The following is a 15,687-nucleotide window of genomic DNA, read 5'->3' as shown; positions in this document are numbered from 1 at the left end:
CAGTACTCATCGATGTCAAGTGGAAGAGAGGAAATAGCGCATCATAAACTTGATGACCAATCGCTGAAACACCACAGTCACTTCAGCAAGATGGTGATTGTTGTTTTCAGTGGGACCATCCTTGACAGTTGTGAGACTTTGCCTGGTCTCACCTTCTGTCGCTAGGAATCACGTCCAGGCATATTTTAGAGAAGCAGATGGTGAGTAATAATATGTTTCCTAGGTGTTTCACTCAAACTCTAAATGCCCTTTCTCTTATCTTTGTCCTTATTGTACTGTTAGAGGAGTTCAGACTACTTGGTTAGGGTTAGGGTTAGGGTTAGGTTCAGGGTTGGGTTAGGGTTAGGGTTTGAAATCACGTCACTGAGGCCATCTCTGAGTTACAGGATATTGTTTCAGTTGCTAATACATGAGCTTTTTTTTTTCCTGATGCTGTCAGCAATTGGTGTTGAGGCCTTTGTTGTACCTGCAGGCTAACATACTTTGGAATGTACGTTTAAGGCCTTTTTATAAATTGATCCTCAGCCTTTTAGAAGAAATTAGAATTAAAAAAAGAAAAACTGTCTTAGAAGCACTAAATGTAATCTTCTTGTATGAAAATATCTTTCAACTGTGATGTAGCCCTATAAACTAGATGTTTAGTCATTATTACTGCTAAAATAATTTCATTTTAAGTATCACCTCTAAATTCAAAGAATTCTTTAATGGAATCATGAGAATATGGCTGTGAACACTAGCTTGAGAAATCCTGCCTTATAACATGGTTTAGAACATCTTTAGGACCATAAAGGGTATCATTTTAAAGAATAAATGGCTATTTAGATCATGTTTGATTCAAACTGTTGTCAGTATTAAGTCTGATGAAACAAAACTGAGTTGCTAAGGCTTTTTGCCACTGGTTCTGAGTCACAATTTCTAATAGATCATACTCTTGAAATAACCAATACTCACCAGTAAAAATTACTAATAACTCCCTAAGAGGATTAAGTACTTTTACTGAAATATATCGTGATTTATCCCCTCTCTTGTTAGTATGTTTGACTTTGGGGAGTAATGTGCTCATTACAGGGAAGATAAACACCTGCTAACGAGGAGGATGGAGGCCACGCAAGGACGACAGCTCACATCCACCGTGTAGACCGCGCCGGCTTCGTTCCAAGCCCTTTACATCTGATGACGGCTTTAGTCCTCACGGCCACCTATGAGCTGTTAATACTACGACCATCCCCATCTGCATCATATAGATGGAGAGACTGAATCCTGGAGAAGGTCACTGGTCCAGGGTGAGAGCTTGTGATCGGCAGAGTCAGGACTTGAACTTCCAGACTTCACGCTCTCTGTGCCCAGCCGACACCATCGCCTTCCTGTTTCTTCCTTCTACACGATTCGTCCACCGAACAGAATCATCTGAACCAAATCCGACGTCACCGGCTTCGCCGGTCAGGAGGCTCTGGCTCTGACCTGTCTGGGGAGGTGCGCGGAGCTTGCTCTGAGCTTGGCTTCCCTCTCCAGGCAGCACGTCTGCGTCTCTGCAAAATCAGCAGTTAGGTCCTTGGCCTGGCTGCAAGCATTCTACATGACTGCTGAGGTAACGCACTCCAGCTTCCCCACGAGGAGAGGTGTCTGTGAGGATGCAGCAGCGCCAAAAGGGCCACCGTGGACAGTGGCCGAAGGACGGCGGCCGTCTCGGAGGCAGCGTCGGCTGGCAGCGGCCCTCCTCCACATCCCCCGGGCACGGCCGGCACCACCAGGGCACACGGAGCCCTTCGCCTGGACCTCGGCAACCCCCCGGACGGACCTCCGATGGTCCTCTTGTTCCTGCCCCGAAGATGCTAATGAGGTAGCATTTATTTATGGCATGATTTCCTAATTGAAGGCAATTTTTAAGAATTTTAGTCTTAAGTATACACGAATCTAAAAACTGTTCATGAACAACACGGGACGTGTAGAAAACAGACGGTCCTTAGACGCTCACAGTGTCAGCCTTGCACTCGCAGCCCGCTTCAGCCACGCAGGAATAAGCACTGCGCCTCTGATGCTTAACGTGAGGGGGACGCGGACTCTCCCGGACCCTTTCTGGGGACGCTGCCGGTGGCCGTCGTGAGCTGCGCTGCAAGCCGCCTCTGCTGTCCAAGCCGCCTCTGCTCTCCGCGTCTCTTTAGTCGGCAAGGGGGCCGCCGGCGAATTCAGTGCAACGAGCCGAGCGTGAAAGAAGAGGCCTCGGACGAAATTTCCAAAGACAGAAAGCAAATGAGACAGCCTGGGCACCGCCCCCCAGTGCACTTAATGCAGCCCCGGACCCCCAGGAAGGTCCGTCACTGGAGTTCAGTAGAGAGACCTGTAACTGCTGGCTCTTCAAGTTTGGGGAATTCGACGCTCTTGCAAAAAGGCAGTTTCCCGAACGTCTTCAAGGGTTATGACCTAACAACTCGTACTGGACAGATTAACCCAAGTTGCACGAGACTGCCACAGTACTGCTGAATTTACTGACATCTACTTATACTTTTTGCTCTCCAAATTCAGGCTGGGAGCTCTGAGATTTCCCATAAGCATCCATCCCCGATGCACCTAGAGTGCTCACTAGGTAGGGAGCTCGAAAGCACGCCAAGCGTGACGCGGAAACACACAGGTCAGGAGGAAGGAAGAAAGAACATGGCAGATGAAGGGCAGGCTTGAATCCATACGTAACAACTCACGATCATCCAAGGCTTTTCAGTCACAAACAGAAATAAAACTAAACATTTTGATAGAACAATTTTGATGTGTCTGAAAAGTTGAAGTTCTCCTGAAAGAGAAATTAAAACCCACCAAGAAGCAGGTGGGATTAAACTGTTAAAGCTGCCGGTATATAGTGTGTGATGAAGGCCATGGAGACCGGTTTTAGTTTCAACGTTCTCCTTTGACACACTCTTTTTAAAAGGTAAAGAGTAAAACAGGTTCCAATTTGTTTAGAAAATTTCTTGGCATCTTCCGTAGTAACTGCACCCATTCATGTACTGTAACTTTCTTATTAATTTGTATTTATTTATAGTTACATAAGATAATAAGCCTTTATCGTAACTGTAGAAATAATATTTCTTTGTGAGCTGCTGGCCATTATTCCATTCACCGAAGATACTTTTCCATTAGCACAGACAAGTTTAGCTTTTTTCCTTTCCTTTGTGATTTCTTCTCTTTGTAAGATTAGAAAGTCTTCTCCCTTCCAGGGTGGTAACAAGTATTTAACTCCATCACTGGGCTGCTTTTTAAATGGAATCTACATTTTCTATCTTCAGTTCATCTGGATGTTATTTTGGGCAGGAAACTAGGTTCATTTTTTTTTGCAAGCGAGCCAGCTGCCTACATTTATAAAGTGTGTTGGTTTGGCTAAATGGGCCTCTTTCCTCCGCTGCTTTATAAAGGGGCGTGGGACTCAGCTCTTCCCTTGTGGTGTGTTTCAGCCTTGGGTGATGGGTTTAGCCGAGGGCAACGAGAGCTGCTAGAGGTCTTGTTCAAGGACTGAGACGCAAGATGCTGGCGAGGGTCACTTTGTGGGGTTCCATCCGGCGCTACCAGGCACCCAACGGTGACCAAGGAGGCCCCTCGATGTGGGGAGGGGCTTAGAAACGCAAAATAAGTCATTGCTCTCTTGTCCTTTCCCATCATCGGATGTGGACCTGCCCTTCTCTGTTCACACACACACCTCCTACAGGCTCACACTACACCACTGAATTTGATTTAACTTGAATCTCAGAATCGGGCAGATCATCTGTCCTGAGCCCCGAGTGTCCTGGGCATGCTAGCCACGGAGCACTGCATGCTCCGTAAAGTACTGGCAACAGGAAAAACACGGCCCTCCCCCATTGTCTTCCTTTGAACTCCCCTCTCTGACCATGTTCCTCCTGTGAGTAGACATGGACCAAGGGTTCAGCAGTCTAAAATTGCATGAGGTTGCATACAGATGGCCAACAGGCACATGAAAAGATGCTCAACATTGCAAATCATTAGAGAAGTCCAAATCAAAACTAAAATGAGGTATCACCTCGTACCAGTCAGAATGGCCATCATCAAACAGTCTACAAATAACAAATGCTGGCGAGGGTGTGGAGAAAAGGGAACCCTCCTACACTGCTGGTGGGAGTGTAAATTGGTGCAGTCACTATGGAGAACAGTACGGAGGTTCCTTAAAAAACTAAAAATAGAACTACCATATGATCCTGCAATCCCACTCCTGGGCATATATCCAGAGAAAATTCTAATTCAAAAAGATACGTGCACCCCAATGTTCACTGCAGCACTGTTTACAATAGCCAAGACATGGAAGCAACCTGAGTGTCCATTGGCAGATGAATGGATACAGAATATGTGGTACATATATACAATGGAATATTACTCAGCCATAAAAAAGAATGAAATAATGCCACTTGCAGCAACATGGGTGGACCTAGATTATCACAGTAAGTGAAGTAAGCCAGGCAAAGACAAATATGATATCACTTATATGTGGAAACTAAAATATGACATGAACTTATTTACGAAACAGAAATAAGTTGTCTATGTCTATTCACAGACATAGAAAACAGACTTATGGTTACCAAGGAGGTTGGGTAGGGATACACAAGGAGTCTGGGATTAGCAGATATACACTACTATATATATAATAGATAAGCAACAAGGATTTACTGTATACCACAGGGAACTATATTCAATGTCTTACAATAACCTATAATGGAAAAGGATCTGAAAAAAAAAAGTATGACTGGATCACTTTTCTATACACCAGAAACTGACACAACATTGTAAATCAACTCTACTTCAATAAAACAAAATAAAATAAAATTGCGTCAGGCTGGATTTAGACTTGAGGTAAAGGACTTCCCCAAGCCGAGGAGAAGGGAGCAAACTTGCTCTGAGCACCTCTGCCAGGCACCGTTCTTGCCTCTCTGGGGCTCACAGCCTGGAGGGTGATGAACGCGAGACAAAGACACACAAGGGCAGACAACACATTTAAAAGTCTAAGACATCCTCCATGGGAACTGAACACCTCAGAGCAGTGGTCCAATATGATGCTTACTACGTTTGAATTTGGGGACCAACGGGAAGGTCGTGTCCACCAGGGACACACACCGTCCCCAGCACACCCCGTCGCCCTCATGATGACTTGTGTATAGTAAGTACTGAGCAAGGGTCTGAGGGACACATGGACCTCCCAGTGGAAGTGAGAGGGAGAAGGCGGAGTGAGGCTGCCTGCGGTAGGAAATGGGAAGCCAGGAAAAGGAGGTAATTGCGAGTATTTCCATTTCTCTGTAACTGTTGAACTGGTGAGTGATTGACAGAATTTGTGATCCTGACCCTGAGCTACTCCATTAACCCCTGTGAGTATCAGTGTCCTTATGTGTAAAAACAGAGAAAGAGATTTATTTCGAGGTTGGAAAAGATGGTGAACCTGGCTCTCTGATTCAGCTCAATCCTTGAACTTCTAGGAAAGAAATATGTTGTCAAAAAATTTGGAAAGGGACTTCCCTGGTGGCGCAGTGGTTGGGAAGCCGCCTGCCAATGCAGGGGACATGGGTTCGAGCCCTGGTCCAGGAAGATCCTACATGCCGTGGAGAAACTAAGCCCATGCATCACAACTACTGAGCCTGCGCTCTAGATTCCGCGAGCCACAACTACTGAAGCCCACGTGCCACAACAACTGAAGCCCACGTGCCACAATAGAGCCCATGCTCCGCAGCAAGAGAAGCCACCACGATGAGAAGCCCGCGCACCGCAACGAAGAGTAGCCCCCACTCGTCACAACTATAGAAAGCCCGCACGCAGCAATGAATACCCAACAGAGCCAAGATAATTACCATAAATAAAATAAATTTTAAAAAAATTTGGGAAAAAACCTCTGAACAACACTAATACAGGCAGTGTCAAGAGAAACAAAAGGGACTAATGAGCGTGCTAAGACTTTGTATAGAGGAAAGGTTTTATTTAGGGAAAAGCATAGCTAGAAATAAATATAAATAAATAAAGCTTTAGACACTTATGGGAAAATGAAGCATATAGGTGGGTCTTAATAAATTACAGATAATCACCAGAAAGATTTTTTTAAGTGTATAACTTTTACACAAGTAGAAATAAAAAGGAAGCAGAGTAAAATTCTGCCAATATCAGGAAAGAGAATTAAGTCCTAAAATAACAATATTTAAAGTAAATGTTTTCTAAAAATCCATCAATATATTTTCTACAAGAGACACTTTATGTAAAACAAAATGCAAGAAAGGATAAAAATGAAGAGATCGAAAAAAGATGCCAGGCAAATATGGATTGAAAGAAAGCAAGGGTAGCTATTAAACAAGACAAAATATATTTTTTAAAACTAAAAGCATCACACTAAACAGAGAAGGATGTTGTATAAAGGTTAATGGGAAAATATATCAAGAAAATGTAACAATTATGAACATAGATCTGCCTAACAATATAGTCTAAAAATACATAGAACAACATATGGCAAAATAGGGAGAAGAAATTCATAAATCAACCATTGCAGTTATTTTAAAAAGTTGAGGTGAAAGACACATTTAGTGAAGTCTGTGAATACACCCACTGAACCCACCCCAATGAAAATATATACTTCTAGCACCCACGAAGTCTCCCTCAGGGCCCTTCTACAAAACTAACTTGTGTCAGCGTGGTTCATTTGCCCATTCTTGAACTTCACACAAATGGAATCATTCAGTATGGAATCTCTGTATCTGTCACTTCAGTTCATGGTTGTGTCCGTGCTATTTCTTTATGTTTCTATGTGTACCGATAGCTCATCCTTTCATGAACTGCTACATAATATACCACCGAGTGAATGTACCACAATTTATTTATCCATTTCTTCCTGAAAAGCATTTGGGGTGTTTCCAGGTTTTATCTCTACACATTATTGTATGCATCTTTTGGTAAACATATGCACTTATTATTCTTGGGTAAATACCTAAGAGTGGGATTACCAAGTCAGTGCAGTGTGTAATTTCAAAAGATACTGCCGTGCTTTCAAATCTCTTCCCCCCTGCAGTGTATGAGAGTTCCAGTTGTCTCACTTCTTTGTCAACACTTGGTAGTCTTTCGAATTTAAGCCAGTCGAGTGGGTGTGTAGTGGCACCTCATCGTGGTTTTGACTTGCATTTTCCTGATGATTAATGATATAAGCACTTTGCTAATAGCTTATTGGCCATTGGTTATCCTCTTTTGTGAAGAACCCATCAAGTCTTTTGTTCACTTTTAAATCAGCTTGTCTTTTTTTTTATCGATTTGCAGTTCTTTATATATTCTAGATACTGGTCCCTTGTCAGATGCATGTATAGCAAATATCTTCTCCCAGTCTGTGACTTGTCTTTTTACTCTAATTAAGGGGGTCTTTTGATAAATAGTAGTTCTTAGTTTCAATGACATCCAATGTCTCAATCTTTTCTTTTAATGTTTTCTTTGGTCCTTCCCCAGAGGGAAAAAGAAAAGGGATATTTTTCTATTTTTTTTTCTCCTAAAAGCTTCACTGTTTTACCTTTTATATTTAATTTTATGATCCATTTCAAAATACATTTTTTGTGTGTTTCAAATACACTTTGTGCATAATCTGCAGCCAGGGCCAAGGTGCACTTATTTTGCATCTGGTGTCTTTTATTAAGAAGACCATCCTTTCCCCACTGAATTGCAATGGTGCCTTTCTAGTAAATCAGGTGACTGTATATATGTGAGTCTATTTCTGGACTCTGTTTCTTTTCCATTTTACCCTGTGAGCAGAAACCGTAACTGGATTGTGAGACCGGAGACAGTCATTTCCCAAGATGCTATTTTTAGGTGGAGACATGAATGCTTTTGCTCTGGTAGAGTTCTTTTGATTCTTTTCCCTGACTTACTTTCCATCTCTTTATAAGGCCAAAGACGGCAGAGAGCTGTAGGCCATGTAATGGCCATGGTGATCCAGACACTTTTTACTATAAATTCTATTACATCTACTTTTTCTAATAGAAAAAATAATACAAAATTTATTATGTCCCTTAACCCAATATCCAGAAAACAAAGTGAAATTATATGAACGCCTAAGGAGCCTTTATTTTGCATTGTTCATCATTCATTTTCTATATTCCTGGTTGTATATATGGATACCTACTAGAAATATTCTACAAATGAGATCTCAGGGAAATAAATAAGAGCTAGTGCTATGACCTGGGATTTTAACTTTTCCTTTTCCTTTTATGAGTAAAAAAAAGTTACATCCATTTGTCTTTAATCTTGGCATTTATTATAATTATAGATATTCATGCTATCTGTGTCTGCACTGCAAATTATAAACTATCTTTTAATTAGAAAAGCACATTTTTAGCTCTTGATTGTGAATGGCAACAACAGCTACAAGAAGAAATATTTGTGTATATTTTGGCTGTGATATTTTTAAGAAATAAAATTATACATATTCTTCATACGATAACTAGAAAAAAAACCTCCTGATGTAAGTATTGATCACAGTTTCTCTGATGCACCCAGTGGGACTAGTTTACCAAATTCAATTCTCTACAAGTACTTGGTCACTGAATACTTAATACCTTGTGAAAATGTCTAAGTCCATCTCAGAATGCACCTGGTTCCCATAAACATAGGTTCAGCAGTATGTGCGACTTTAATGGTGAAATTATGGATTTCTTGTTTCCTCCTCTCCCTGCATTCACTCGGGAAGACTCCCCGTAGCAAAGCAGTTCATCCTGTTATAAGAGGATCATGAAGCAGGAAACAGTCAACACACTTCCTGTCGGACAAACCCTATCCTTACACGGTCTGCTTGTGCTCTTATATTAACGTACAGAACTTGCTCCCAGAAAGGATCACAGCCACCACGCATCACTTTCTGTAACACCCAACTTTGTTATTATGGGAAACTTGAATACAGAGGCTCTCCAAACACTGAAAAAAATATACGAGAAAATATTGAGCAAAGTAACTGTAATAAATTGATAGTCTAAATGTCAGTCATCTCCCATTTCGCAACTGCACCCTCCTAAGTAACGCTGCACGTGAAGTAGAAGGCATTTGGCTTTGGTCCCTCTAACCCCAATCAAACTTTGAATTTCACTGTTGCCTGAACAGCAGAATCATTTTGATGTCAGGCATTTATTTAATGGAAACTTTCTGAACTTCATTCTAATCATAAACTTTTAGCGACAAGCTCTGTAATTTTTTAACGAAATAGAAATAATATGGCAGTGAGCACTGAGCAGGTATTTTGGTATGTCAGAAGTGTTGGAATTGTCAAGATTTTTGTGAATAATCTGTGTATTTCTAATTTAAGTTTGCTTATTCTAATGGACACTGCAGAGAACACATGCAGGCATCCCTAGAACTTGAATAAAATTAGAAAAGTTTAGAGAAAAAATGCATTAGTCATCTGGAAAAATAGTCTTAGAAGCTGTGGATGTGTGGCTTCCAACAAGAGAAAGACTTCATCTATTACTACAGATCTTCCCTGACTTACATTGGGTTTACATCCTGATAAACCCAGCATTAAGTCGAAGATATTTCAAGTGGAAAAGGCATTGAATACACTTAACGTACTGGACACCGTAGCTCAGCCTCACCTCCCTCAGATGCGCTCAGAACACTCACGTTAGCCTACAGCTGGGCAAAATCATCTCACACAGAGCCTGTTTTATACTAAAGCACTGCCTATCTCATGCGGTTTACTGAACACTGTACTGAAAGCGAAAAACAGAACGGTTGCCAGTGCATCAGTGGATCACCCTGGAGACCTCTTGGTGACAGGAGCTGCTGCTGCCCTGCCCAGCATTTACGAGGGGATCCACCGCATCTCGCTGCCCAGGAAGATCAAAATCTAAAAGTCGAAGTACGGTTTCTACTGAATGCATATCGCTTTCACATGGTAGTCGAAAAGTTAAGCTGGACCATCGTGTATCCTATGTTCCCTTGGCAACTATATTACTCACCACAAATCAGCATGGTTTTGCTTTATACCAGAACCACGACCCCTGTGACATGGTCTGCCTTTATACATAATCATGGAAAAATTGGTACTACTGATTCTTAAATATATATCTATGTGTGTGTATATATATATTTAGGAAACAGTTTTGCGTAAAGATATTTAGAAGACAGCAGCACTGACATGCTTATAGAAGGAAAGTGATAAGTAATTCAAAGGGAATAATAAGACAGCATTTATGCTTCGAAAGTGGAGAAACTGTTTTGACGTTCCAGTTATATCCAGAAGCCTCTACCCACTAGGAATTATCATTTAGTTCATGCTGTGAGGTTTCAGCTACCTCAGCTGAGAATACCGTGATTACTGATTAACAGTAAATGGCCAGTTAGTTTTTCAAGAAATCAAAACTTCATGGTTTGAAAAGCCTCTCCAATGTCTTAAGGAGTACACGATGGTTCATATCATCACTGGTTAACATAGAAATGCTTGGGACGTATCAGGCACCAAGGTCGAAAGGTGGCCTCTGTCTAGCACGCTGATCGCCACGGAAAAGTCAGGATCAGAGTGATAAGAGAATTCTTGTAGAGTGTATAATTTCTGAATGCTCTTACTTATTACATGATGATACTATTATTTGTAAGGCATCTCAAAATATTTTAAATTATGTACAATTGCTTTTAGTGCTAATTGGGAAGAAGAGCCCTCTGGGAAGATTTCCAGAGTGTACATGGCCATTGTCATGGTTGAAAAGGTTGCTCATTCATGCTCCCTTGTATCCTTCAATGCTACAGCCTAAATCTGAGTAACATTCATGAAAATGTTACTTTTTTAAAAGGACCTAATTCAGTATATGGTGGCAGGAAAACATAGGGAAAAGTATGCATTTCGACTAGACCATGTACAACCTGTTTTAAAAGTAGTACCACCTAGGGGCTTCCCTGGTGGCGCAGTGGTTGAGAGTCCGCCTGCCGATGCAGGGGACACGGGTTCGTGTCCTGGTCCGGGAGGATTCCACACGCCACGGAGCGGCTGGGCCCGTGAGCCATGGCTGCTGAGCCTGCGCGTCCGGAGCCTGTGCTCTGCAACGGGAGAGGCCACAACAGTGAGAGGCCCGCATAACGCAAAAGAAAAAGAAAAAAAAAAAAGCAGTACCACTTATATAGACAGTGACATCTCCAGAAACCATACTTCTCAAACAGGTAGGGTGAAGAGATAAGCTTGTGTATGATTGTGACTGAAATTGCCAAGAATTCAGGCATCATATATGCTTGTAAGGTTAGGCCTTACACTTCCGTAGGAATTATTTAAGAACTCATTCTTTAAGAAACCAAGTTCATGTTAAAAGCCTAAGCTGGTTAAGCAGACACCCACTGGCCAAACAGAATTCCAAAGAGATTACGAGTGACACCTAGTTAATTATTCAGTGAGTAACATTACTACTATGACCAGTGGGGGAATTAGTTGGTGGCATTCCTAAGTCGGTCTAAGAAGTATTACAGCATCAATTCAGAATTAGACTGTCAGAGAAGCATCTGTGCTATTAGGGTCCACAAAACTGGAGAGATCCTTCTGAAGCGACACATAACGTTTGTAAAAATAGTCCCTGAACGCCACTGAAAGTGTTGAAATTTCCTAAATTGCCATTAAACTCTAGTGACAGTGACGACGGAGGATTCCTGCCTAGTGCCCTGCTCTGAAGGAAAAGGGTAACATCTGTTAAAGTGGTCTGACGGCCCAGCATTTTAGTGAGGCACAGACCCCGGACAGAAGTGTCCCTACGTCACACACACACACACACACACACACACACACACGTACTGCTTGCACCACAAGGCTATGTAGAGGACTGACGGTCCATTTCGTTATATGGAGGCTTGTTTCCGCTAACACCGGAAGTGATGCTGCTACTAGGCCTCATCTATCTTAAGGTGAGAAGGAAACAATCAGGTGGGGCTCAGCCTCGGTGGTGTCTGAGACACCTAAGAAGTATGTAAACCAAATAGCTTACAGCTGACAGGATGTCTCATTACCACTATGTTAGGAATTGTTTGAATTTCCATCTTACCCTTAAAGATTATAAATTATACAAAGTGTTTTTCAGAATCAGCCAAAGATGGCTTGCTTATATTCTAAGAGTATGACTAACATAAAAGCCATCAATTAATGGACATTAATAACATTTTAAACTGCTTCCCAGTCATCACTAGTAAGTGTTTAAGGAAAAGGGGAAATTTATGAAAATTAGATTTTAAAGCAAACAGTATTGGGGACTTCCCTGGCGATCCAGTGGTTAAGACTTTGCCTTCCAATGCAGGGGGTGCGGGTTCCATCCCTGGTTGGGGAGCTAAGATCCCACATGCCTCACGGCCAAAAAACCAAAACACAAAAGAGAAGCGATACTGTAAACAAATTCAATAAGAACTTTAAAAATGGTCCACATCAAAAAAATCTTAAAAAACAAAACAGTGTTCAGTTTTGTTGCTTTAGGCATCATTAAATCACATGCTTTAAGAAGAAAAATCTTCAAGGACGTTTATGCCTAACATTAAAGGCCAACAGCTACTCCTCTACTTTGAGTTGTGGCTCAGTCACTCAGTATGATCAGAAGACTGCGGTAGAAGTGACATAATTTGACTTCCAAGCCTCCGACTTTGTTGCCCCCTCTTTTAGGAATACTGCAGCCCTGCAGCCGCTGTTTAGAAACCAGGGCACTTTGACAGGACACATAAGGAACCAAGGCATCCCCGGTGACCCTAACTCAGTTCCAGCCAACTGAGCGATGTCAGCCATTCTGAGGTGAACTGACAGACGACTGCAGCCACGCCACGTAAAGCAAATGAACGATACTTTATGGCACTGCTCACTGAATGCGCAGTTACAATGTACTTGACACAGAAACTGGTACCCCAAACCCAGAACGCCTGGCACTGCCTGACAAGCCTGGGAGAACAGGGAACTAACTGTCCGTGAAGGTTGGAAAAGCAAAACTGCTATTGGAAGCTGGAAAGATGGTGAGTTACATCTGTAAGTAGCAAAACAACTGGCAAAACTAGCAAATGTGTGTTTTTGGCTAAGAAACTTTCTAAGAAATGTTCAAAGTGTCCACTGGTTTCCTTCAGCTCTGTATGAGGCATGGGAAGAGGCACATGAAAGAGAGAAGGAACTTTTCATTTGCAAGAAGAGTTCAGCAAAAATATAGAAGACACAGGACCTGTAAGGTTGGGTCCACTCTCTCCAGAGCTGAAGATTCTCAAAGTACGAAATCGTTCCTGGGTCATATGATCAAATCAAGACTGTAACTGCTATGCCCATTATTAAGACTTCAGGGTTACGCCAGCACCTAGAAAATCCTCTCAGCTACACAAAGGAGTTCTTAAGCATCTTAAGAGATTTTTCCCAGAGCACTTCACTATTCCAGAGACGTCTGTGTGAATCACGATTTAGCTTTTAAAGGACATTTAGGGAACTCCAAACAGTTTTATAGGAAACCCACAGCATTTTTTAAGGGAGTTGTACTTTGATAAACATATATGCACAAAGACATTTTAAAAATAAACAAGACCTCTCGACTCCCAACTTTGAGTAAGCAGGAAGGAGGATATAAACGATCCACTTCAGAGCACTTATGATAAATGTATAGTCCTAATTTCTAGCAAATATATATCTTCCCATCTGTGTTTGTTCTCTCAGGCCAATGCCTGAAAGAAATGGAATTCATGTAAATGACTCCAACCATCGGAATAAACTGAGCCATAAACCCAGGGCTTTGGGGCTTTCCTCTCTCTCCCTCAACTGGAAGAACATTATGCTAAGTCAGCAGTGATGATGTGATTCTCACTGAGCTCCTAGTTCTGAGACACTGGCCAAGTCACTAATCACTCCAAACCTGTCTTCTTGTCTTTAAAAGGATCAATCCAATAGTGACGTCACAAAAGATGGTGGATTAGTATCCAGAGAATGTGTCCCTCCATTTAAGATGCAAAAATCCTCAACAAAATTCTAGGAACCGAATGCAACAGATTAAAAGGATTACACAAAATGACCACCGGGTGGGGTGGGGAGGTCTATTCCAGAATGCAAGCGTGACTCAACATATGAAAATCAACGTAACACATAACATTAACAGAAGGAAGGACAAGAAAAACACATGGCCATCTCAATTAATACAGAATAAGCATTGGACAAACTTCAACACCGCTTTGTGGTTAAAAACATTCAACAAACTAGAAACTGAAGGGAACTTCCGCAACATGAAAGCCATACGTGAAAAACCCACCACAGTGAGTAGCATACATAATGGTGAGAGACTGAAAGCTTTCCCTCTAAAATAGGAACACAAAGATTCTCATTTTCACTGCTGCTTTTCAACACAGTATTGGAAGTTCTAGCCAGAGCTATCAGGCAAGAAAAAGAAATAAAAGGCATCCAAATTGGAAGGGAAGAAGTAGAACAATTTCTATTTGCAGATAATCTGATAATTAAGGAAGCAATTCCACTTACAAAATCCAAAAGAATAAAATACTTAAAAATAAATTTAACTAAAAAAGGACTGTACACCAAAGGCTACAAAATGTTTCTAAAATAAAGAGGATATAAATAAATGGAAAGACATCATGTATTTATGAACTGAAAGACAATACTAAGATTGTCAATACAGGCACTTCCCTGGTGGCGCAGTGGTTAAGAATCCGCCTGCCAATGCAGGCGACGTGGGTTCAAGCCCTGGTCCAGGAAGATCCCACATGCTGCGGAGCAACTAAGCCCGTGTGCCACAACTACTGAGGCTGCGCTCCAGAGCCCGCAAGCCACAACTATGGAGCCCACATGCCACAACTACTGAAGTCCACGCACCTAGAGCCCGTGTTCCGCAACAAGAAGCCACCGCAATGAGAAGCCCGGACGCCGCAACGAAGAGTAGCCCCTGCTCGCCGCAACTAGAGAAAGACCGCGTACAGCAACAAAGACCCAACACAGCCAAAAATTAATTAATTAGTTAATTAAAAAAAAAAAGATTGGCAGTACTGCCATAAAGTAACCTACAGATTTGATGCAATCCTTAACAAAATTCCAAGTCATTCTTCCAAAATGGAGAAACCAATTCAAAAATTCATATGGAGGGAATTCCCTGGTTGTCCAGTGGTTGGGATTCCATGCTTCTACTGCAAGGGGTACAGGTTCAATCCCTGGTCAGGGAACTAGGATTCTGCATGCCTCACGGCATGGCAAAAAAAAAAAAAAGAAATCATGTGGAAACTCAATGTACCCTAAAGAGTCAAACAATGTTCAAAGAGGATCAAAGTTGGAGGACTCATAATTCCAGATTTTAAAACTTATAACAAAATTTACTATAAAACTCAATATAGTAAAGACTGCAGTACTAAGGACACACACACACCCCCCAATGAATCAGAGTTGAGAGTCCAGCAATAAGCCCATACGTCAATGGTCAAATGATTTTCCACAATTCAGTTGGAGGAAAAAAAGTTTCTTCAGGTGGTACTGGGATTACTGGATATCCACATACAAAAGAATGAAGTTGGATGCCTACCTCACACCAAATACACAAGTCAATTTAAAATGAGTATGAGTTCATACCACAAAACTGTTAGATATGACATCAAAAGCACAGGCAAAAAAAAAATTCAATTGGACTTTATCAAGATGATAAACTTCTGCACATCAAAGGAGATTAGCAAGAAACTGACAAGATGACGTACAGAATGGGAGAAAATATTTGT

Source organism: Stenella coeruleoalba, assembly GCF_951394435.1.
Source record: "Stenella coeruleoalba genome assembly, chromosome: 17".
NCBI classification, from domain to species: domain Eukaryota; kingdom Metazoa; phylum Chordata; class Mammalia; order Artiodactyla; family Delphinidae; genus Stenella; species Stenella coeruleoalba.
The sequence above is the reverse complement of the archived record's forward strand: the minus strand, read 5'-3'. Positions refer to the sequence as shown.